Consider the following 10,072-nt stretch of genomic DNA (forward strand, 5'->3'; position numbering starts at 1 on the left):
TGAAGACAAGAAATTAATCTATTTACTTAAGAAATTTTCTTAATGAAAAAAGTATTTTACAAATATCTTAAAAGTAGATAAATGCAACTCATTGAACTTAAGTTTAAATTAGCTTAAGAGCTTAAAATGAGATTCTTTGCACCTTAGTAAGTAGTTAACAAGAAGTAAAAAGTAACAATAAAACAAATTTAAAGTTTGTTATGAATTCTCTTCTCATGCGCATTCAAATCACTTTTTGTAAAACTTTTATGATCACAAAAACTGCAAGAAAATTTTGGCTCATTATGATATAACATATGTTATGTTAAATAAGTTTTTGTTTTAAAATATCTTCCTTCTGGACAAATACTGCATTTAAAAGGTCTACTATCGCTGTGAGTAGCTTGATGTTCAACTAGATTGCTTTTTTGAGCATACCTTTTATAACATATAGGACAAGCAAAAGGTTTTTCTCTTGTATGAGTTCTGTAATGAGCTTCAAGACTTGATTTGTTACAAAACAGTTTTAAGCAAACATCACATTTTAATGCTTTTGATTCGTCATGAATTTTTATGTGTTGATTGAGATTACATTTGTTAGAATAGCTTTTTTGACATATTTGACAACTGAACAGTTTTCCTGTAGTAAATGGTTGATAAACCTTAAGCTTATCATGAAGATATTTCAATTGACTAATGATAAGTTTTAGTAATTACAAAACTAAACAAATTATTTAAAATGCTGTACTTTTGATTTTTATTATTTTTACTAATAACAAAATTTCTTAAAAATAAAAAATAATAAAAAAAATAATTATATTCAAAATGACTTACTCGAAAGTTTATAAAAAAACATACCACCCTAATCTATTTTGTTTAAGTTATTGAGAAGATTGTAAATATCTTAGTTATAAAACTTAATTGATGCATAAGTTATTTTAAAAACTATGTTTAATTTATATTTAATTTTCACAATTACTTTTCGTGTGAATTTTATGATGTCTGGTTAATTCTGTTTTTCGAGCAAATTTTTTATCGCATATTTGACAAGCAAAAGGTTTTTCTCCTGTATGAGTTCTGTAATGAGCTTTAAGTTTTGATTTACTAGCAAATAGTTTCAAGCAAACATCACATTTTAATGCTTTTGATTCGTCATGAATTTTCATGTGATGATTGAGACTGTTTTTGTTAGAATAACTTCTTTGACATATTTGACAATTGAATAGTATTTCTGTAAAAATTAAAATAAAATTAAAACGTTTTTTTGAAGACTTTATAACTTTTGTACAATACTTAATTATTTAGAAGTAATTTATTTTTAAATCTTGTTTAAAGTTGTACTCCTCTTGAATACATATTCAAATATCGAACAGTAGATTAAGGTTTCCAAAATTCATTTTCACAATCACCACTCAAAAAGTTAATAAAACTAAAGATCGCCCCTTTATTATATATTGGTCTCTTACTAACTAATTACCCATTAACTTTTACGCCATTTTAATTGTAAACATCCCATAAACCATAATAGGTAGGTTACAGAAATTCATTAAGGTAAAAATTTACAAAGATTGACTTGTTTGCAAGTCTTCAATTTTGCATAAGTTTTTATTTCTTATCTATTTTAGCAATCTTCCTTTTTATATCATACTTAAAGGTGCACTTTACACCCTGCGCAAGATGAATACCAAACTTATTTTTAGTATTAATATCATAGAGGGGTACTACTTGATTTTTAAAAATTGTATAGATATATCCTAGCTATCCGCTACTTTCAACAACTTAAGAAAGTTTAATGTAACAATTGAAACACATGCCATCAAAGTGAGCTCATAAATTTATTATGAAGTCATAGTCTAAAAACACTAAAAAAAATTATAAAACCTATTTTCTTTATTTTAAAACAGTTTTTTTATTATTTTTTGTCTCAATATGTAAATCATTCACCTAAACTAAGGAGCATTTTTATAGTTTGCAGACTAGATTTACTAGAAAAATCTTTGAGGTTAAAATTCTTGAAGTAGATCTTTGAGAGCAGCATATCTTGAAAACAATTTTATTACATATAAAACAACTTTACAAAACTTAAGTTGTAATAATTTTTTTTTAAATTAGCACTGTCCTCAGCTCTAAACAAAATTAAGAACACATTTTAATTTAGCATTTATAAAAGTCGTAATTTTATAAAACTTTCACAAAATTTAAAAATAACTTTACCTATGTTTTTCTTTAATGATATCTTTTTTCAGCTATTTGGTTTTTATTAAAACACTTTTGTTTTACTTCAAAATTTTTCACACAACCAAAATAATAATTATTTGTAATACTAATAGCAACACTTATATTTGTATTAAAAGTTTATTATAATAAATTTTAACAAAATAAGTTTTATAACAATGTTTGCTTTCGTTTGTAATTTCAATACAAAACTTACTATAAGGTATAATGAAAAATTTTTATACTTTAGATTAAGGGAATAAATAGGTATACCTTGTTTTACTCACAATAAATAAACTCATCCATAAAAACATTTATTCTTTCTAATTTAACAAATAAACAATTAGCTCATTTTGCTACATATAAAATAAAACTATCCACAGTTATAATTGTTCTAAAATTTAATATAGCTGATGAAAATAAGTAATCTAAGTTAAAATTAAAGTATAAGTTATTCTTATAATATTTAAAAAACTTTATTTAGTATAAACACTAATCATAAAAATGAATACTTGTTTATTAATTTTTGTTAAAACAATCAGAATAGTAAACTTTACTCACCTTTATTTAGAAGTAAATTTTTAGATAAAGATTCCATTATGAAGCTTATTATTATAAAATGTTACCTAAACAAAGTCTTTATGTATAAACAAAACAACAATATGTAAAACTCTAGTTAAATCTAATAAGGAAGATTTTTAACTTTCTACAATTAGCATTTTTTATCATGCTCACAAATCAAAATACTACATAACTATAATAAGAAAGTTTAAAATAAAAAAATATAAACTTTTTATTCAAAAAGAAATTAAAAATAAAAACAAAATCGAGCAGTTTGTACTAAATTTAAAATATATTAATTTTAATTACATTCTGTTCATAAAATCAATGTAAAATTATTGTTATATGTACATAAAATGTTTAGTGCAAAAATTTAACAATTAGAACGAAAAAAGAACATTATTAAACTTATTATATTATTAAGAAATACTCTTAATAATTTTTGATAACTTCACCTTCATAAAATATAACTTCAACAATACTAAAAACAACAAGTTAACATAAAAACAAAACAATTAAACTTAATTTTGTGATTTATTGTCTAAACAAAGTGTAATTATTCAATATTAAGAATATTTTTTAATATTTGTAAAACTATTGTTTGCTAATTAATTGCTATAAAACTCATGAAGAATTTTTTAAAAGGAATCAACTTTTTAAGCCTCTCTTAAAAAAAAAAATTACAATAAAAAGTAAAGCATGCCTTCAGTCATTGATATCTTATTACAAACCTTTTTAAAAGCTAGAACAAACTTTAAGTTTAAACCAGTTTCTTAAAAAAATTGCGTTTTTTATTATGGAAAGTTTTGCAAGTCGGAAAAACATATTTCTCAAAAATTTTTGATTACTTAAAACAAGTTTTAAAATAGTTCATTGAAAAACTAAAAAGTGTTAACAGAAAGAACCAAACCGTATACAACTCGTAAAAAATATTCTACAATCACAAATTTTTTTATCCAAATTGTTAAGTTTTTGTTCTAAAGTTAGTTTGAATTAAAATTTCAGTATAAACTGTAACAGAAACAGTAAAAATTATGTTACAACTTGAATCCAAATTAATTTGCAGACAAGAAATAATTATAATTATTTAAGAAATTTTCTTACTGAACAATATTGTTGTTAAATATTTTAAACAAGCAATTTAAATGTAACTTATTAAACTTTAGATTAAATTAGCTCAAAAACTTGAAAAAAAAATACTTAGCATCTTGGTAAGTAACTAATAAAAATTTAACGAGTAACTATAAAACAAATTGAAAGTTTGTCATGTATTCTCTTTTCATGCCTATTTAAATCATTTTTGTATAACTTTTATGATCACAAAAACTGCAAGAAAATTTTGGCTCATAATGATATACCATATGTCTTGTTAATCAATCTTTTGTTTTAAAATACCTTCCTTCTGGACAAATATTGCAATTAAAAGGTTTAATTTCACTGTGAGTAGCTTGATGTTTAACTAGATGGGGTTTTTGAGAAAACCTTTTAAACATATTTCACAAGCAAAAGGTTTTTCTCCTGTATGAGTTCTGTAATGAAATTTAAGACTTGATTTTATATAAAAAAATTTCAAGCAAACATCACACTTAAATGCTTTTGATTCGTCATGAACTTTCATGTGTCGAATAAGACTGTTTTTACTGGAATAGCTTTTATGACATATTTGACATTCAAATTGTTTTTCTGTGATAATTAGAATATAAGAATTTAAGTTATTAAAGAAAACTTTTTGATTAAAAAATGTTGTTATTTAAAATTAGTTTATAATAAAAAATGTATAAAACTTTATAACATTTAAGAGAACTTTTTTCTCCAACACTAGATAATAATTTGGTATGACAATAGAGGGGTTCTTTTTTTTGACAATTTTTAAAGCTTTGTCCAAGATATTTAACACTTTTAAAAATATAGCAAGTTTTTAAACAACTTTTGAGATAAAAGCTATCAAAGTCATTGAACACTTCACTTTTTAATTTAATAAACTAAAATACAACCTTAAGTTCATCTTTTTTTACTTTTTAATAATGCTTTTCAAAAATATAATCTTGGTACTAATTAATCTTTTAAAATCATAAATAATTCATCTAAAATGTTAAGTTGGACGACCCGAATTAACAGAAAAAGTCTTTTGTGATTTGCACTTGTTATATTTTACACTAAAAACTGTTATGTAATAGAACAATAGTTTAATTAGTATTATTTTTAGTTAAAAAAAAAAGTTATAAAAACATTTAAAATTCAAGTAGAACAATTATACAAGTTGGTTTTATAATAATTAATAATTGATAATAAAATATCATATGTTCTTTTAAATTTCATTTTGGTTTTAAAAACCTACCTTCTGGACAACTACTGCATTTAAAAGGTTTCGTTTTACTGTGAGTAGCTTGATGTCTGATTAAAGCTTGTTCTATAGCAAACTTTCTTTCGCATATTTGACAAGCGAAAGGTTTTTCTCCTGTATGAGTTCTATAATGTATTTTAAGTTCTGATCTGCTTAAACACACTTTCAAGCAAACATCACATTTGAATGCTTTTGATTCGTCATGAACTTTCATGTGTTGATTGAGATTAACTATTTTAGAATAACTTCTATGACATACTTCACAATCAAATAGTTTTTCTGTTAAAAATTATAAGATAAAAAAAGATAAAGATAAGATAATAAAATTAAGAAAAATAGTTGAGAAATTTAACTTTGTTATTCAAAACAAAGATACAGTGTATTGAAACGTATTTCATTCAAAAAAACTATGTTTTATTTCTCAAACACTAGATGATTACAAAGCATTTTTGCATTGGATGAAGGTTATAGTACACTATAATTTTACATTTTGTAGAGTTATATCTTAGCTGTTTGAAACTTTTAAAATGTTGACTAAATTTAAAATAACTTTTTTGATATATGCAATCAAAATCAGTGAGTACTATGAATGCATTAACTAAAAAAAAATACCTGAACCTAAAATTAAACTTCTTTATTTTCTATTTCAGCTTCTTCAAACTTTACAATTAGTCCTAATATTTAAAAAGCTTATTTTTAATAGGGGTAAAAAGCAGTCTAAATATCGTTAAACGTATGCCTATAAGTGTAAGTCTAGAACATATAAGTGATTTTGTTACTATTTAAGTCAAAAAAACATAAAATATGTGATTATTGGTTTACAAACTTTGATTTTGCAAAATAAGTATTATCATCCTTGTTTTAATGAAACCAAAACACATCCTAATCATATTTTTAGATGTTATTAACAATATTACCAAAAAAATTAGCTGTACTCCCTACGCTTAAAATACCAACCATGAAATTTTTTCTAAGTGTATGAAAATATTTCAAATGAGTTAATTATTATTGTAATTTACTGAATTTATATTGGTATTAGACTATATTAATCAACAGTAAATATAATTCTAGTTTGACTTTATTGTACTAATGTAGATATATTGTACTAAGATAAACACTATTATAGTATAAGTTACAAACTTTTAGATTTATAAAAGCTACCAATTGGATCACTAGCTTTCTAAAACTTTTTATCAATAATCTGGGAATTGTTTTAATGTCAAGTTAACACACATACAATTTTGAAAACAAACATATTTTAATTTTTTAAAGTAGCTCAATCTTTTTACCTTTATTTTGCCTTATTGGCATTTTGTTTTCAGCTTCATACAATTTATCAAAACTTTTTTCTGCTTCAATAGCTTTCATACCTCCATAATAATTGTCCTTTTTAACTCTACTAACAGCAGTGTTTTTACCTGTATTAATAGTTTTTTACTAAATATAAAATCATATTAAACTTAAGCTATATTTTTACCGGACTTTAATAATATAAAACAATAAATTTACTTAAAAACTAAATATTAATTTTCCCATATATTAGGGGAAAAGGGGAAAACTTTTTTATACAAGTTTTGTTTTGTAGAAATTACTTGATTAATTTAAATTTAAGAAAAGCAAAATATTTATAAAATAATTAATTAAAGAAACGAATAATAAAATCATGCAATCTTGTCTCAAATTAAAAAACTTGTTAGCAACAAAAGTTAAATTAAAAATATTATTCAAAATTGTACAAAACTATAGTTATTAAATCACATGAAGATAGATCATTACATACCAAAAAAACAATATAAAGAGTTTGTAGTAATACTTAAGCGAAATTTAAATATAACTCACTTTCATTAAGAAGTAAACTAATCGATGTAGATATGATTTTTATCACTATATTTAAAAAACCTGAACCAAATTTAAAAGTAAAAACAAAATTATAAAGTACAACAACAAAATTTTAAGTAATACTTTATACACACTCAAACTTCTCTAACAACAGGTATAAAATATTTAAAATACGCTGCACAACTTTTGCTCAAAATTTAATCTGAATACTTTATCACACATAGTCAAAAGTACATGTTTTTTAAGTTCGCTGAGTATTCAAAAACAAGCCTCGAAAGTTCTTTATGAATAAATTATTAAAAAGTTTAACTAAAAAAGGAGTAAAATAAATCTACCACTTAACTATATAAATATTATACAAAAAAAGTTTTTTGATAAAATTAATGTTGAATACAAACTTTGAGATAAGTTTTGGAAAACTGAAATTTTAAGTTAAATTTACAAGAAATAGTGAACTTTTTTTTAAAACATGAATCTAAATAAATTATAAAGACAAGAACTTATTTAAAATACTTAAGAAAAATTTTTATATAAAAATATACTTACATAAAATAAATTTAAATACAGAATTATTTAATGTATTAAACTTACCATAAATTTATACATAATATGTACAACAAAACTTGTACTAATCATAAAGTTAACAACTTATAAATTATTTTGAATATTTTATATGGGTCTGTTCGTGAGCTTTCAAACTATTTGTAGTGTAACTTTTATGATCACAATAAATGCAAGAAAATTTTGGCTCATAATGATATAGCATGTGTTTTGTTAAACTATCTTTTGTTTTAAAATATCTTCCTCCTGGACAAATACTGCATTTAAAAGGTCTATCATTTCTGTGAGTAGCTTGATGTCTAGTTAAAGATTGTTTTAAAGTAAACTTTTTATCACACATTTGACAAGCAAAAGGTTTTTCTCCTGTATGAATTCTGTAATGCCTTTTAAGCTCTTCTTTTTTAGAAAACAGTTTCAAGCAAACATCACATTTGAATGCTCTTGATTCATCATGAACTTTCATGTGTTGATTGAGATGATATTTATTATGGTAGCTTCTATGACATATTTGACAATTGAATAGTTCTTCTGTGAGTATATGTAAATAATTGGTTAAGCTTATTATAAATACATTTTAATGATGCATTTTAAAATTTTGTAGATAATTGAAAAAAAAACATTTGCTAATAACTTTTTTTTTAAACAAAGTAAATTAACATGAATTTGTAACTTGTTTTTTAAATAATAAATACTAATATTTTGAACTCTTACTATACTATATATATTAAATCTACTTAAATTTATATCGGCATTAAGGTGCTCATAAAATCGGCAACCTTTGAATTTTTAGCTAATTTTTTTACACTTGGCAAATACCACAAAACTACCTTGTGCAAAATTTTAGATGATTTGAAAAAGTATTTTTACAAGCTATTTTATTACCTACCACTTCAATCCAAACTGTATAGGACACAAAAAATTCGATCATAAAGTTTTTAGCTATTTTTTCTTACATATGCGCGATTATCACATGAACACATTGGGCATATTCAATTTAAAAAGATTTAGGAAAACTTTTGTGGAAGTGCTTCTTGATTTTATGATAAAATTCCAACAATTCAAGAAAACTTACAAAAAGTGATAAAAAACAAATAAAATCATGAAGTGCCTACATAAAACCTTCTCTAAATCATTTTAAATTGTGTACAATGTGTTTATGTGATATTTGTCACATGTAAAAAGAAATTCAGCTTACGACTACTATAAGGAAAAATGTTTTGGGTCCAATACAGTTTGCACTGGGAGTGGTATCAGAAAACCTGAAATAGTCTCTGAAAAAGCTTTTAAAGTCAGCTAAAATTTTGCATAGGGTGGTTTTGTGGTATTTGCCGAGTGTAATAAATATTAGCTGGAAATTCAAAGGTTGCTGATTTCATAAGCACCCTAATTAACTTATTTAATACTTTGAGTAAAAATATTTTCCTTTAAACCTTAGCATTCGATGAAGAATAAGTTTTATAAACTAGTTTAATTATAAAACTTAAAAAAACATACTTGTTAAACTTTTGAAAAAATACTTTATTGATATAAGTTCGTTTACTTTTTGTGTGAAGTTTAAGGTGTGTACTTAAATTAGACTTGCAAGCAAATTTTCTATCGCATATTTGACAACCATAAGGTTTTTCTCCTGTATGAGTTCTATAATAAACTTGAAGACTTGATTTACTACAAAATACTTTCAAGCAAACATCACATTTGAATGCTTTTGATTCGTCATGAACTTTCATGTGTTGATTGAGATTACATTTCTTAGAATAGCTTCTATGACAAACTTGACAATTGAACTGTTTTTATGTGATATTTATTTGATAAATATTTAGTTTTATTTTAAACATTTTCTAAATAAGTAACAAATTATATTTTGTTTCTTACTAATAGAGTAATATCAACTATTATGTGAAATTTTACTTCATTTAAATGCGTTTTTATTTTAAATCTACTTCATTTTACGAAAAAATGTTTATTTTTAAATTGGATTAAGGAATAGGAGGGTCACCATAATTTTTATAACTCGTTTACAACAACAGCTTTTTATTAGAAATCTAAAATTTTCAACAACTTGACAAAGTTCTTAAGAACCTTTGAGTAAACACTTTCAAAATTATATTAACAGGGGTAGGCAGCCTTATGTGACTTGCGGGGTAATTTTCCTAGAAAAATTTGCTCTTGGGCCGAGCTATTTAAAAAACAAAACCTTTGAGGGCAGCATTTATTTTTAAACAATTCTAGTAATCATTAGAAAAATAATACTTAAGATCAAAAATATAACAAATGAAACAATTTTTGAGCGTTAATAAAGAATATTCATTTAATTAAGAGCCTAAATTTAAGTTTTTATCACAAAACATATAAATTTTAATGTTTTTAAATTGTATACTTTTGGCTGAAAAGGCGTTCACGGGCCGCATATTTTGACTTTGAGGGCCGCATTTGGCCCGCAGGCCGCAGTTTGCCGACCCCTAGTTTATAATTTCTGTATGGAAGGTTTATATTAAAAAACAACGAAAGAACCCAAAACTATCTTTCTATTACCAACAAAACATCAAAAATTTTCATTTATGTTACTAACATTTA

At 23.7% G+C, this 10,072-nt stretch overlaps 1 pseudogene; it reads right to left on the reverse strand.

The window, feature by feature from the left end:
• Nucleotides 1-941: 941 nt before the first annotated feature.
• LOC145832115 (uncharacterized) lies at nucleotides 942-5,312 on the reverse strand (annotated as a pseudogene).
• Between the last annotated feature and the right edge of the window lie 4,760 nt (nucleotides 5,313-10,072).

The sequence above is a fragment of the Thalia democratica genome, chromosome 3 (assembly GCF_965202585.1).
Source record: "Thalia democratica chromosome 3, ktThaDemo2.hap1.1, whole genome shotgun sequence".
Lineage (NCBI taxonomy): Eukaryota > Metazoa > Chordata > Thaliacea > Salpida > Salpidae > Thalia > Thalia democratica.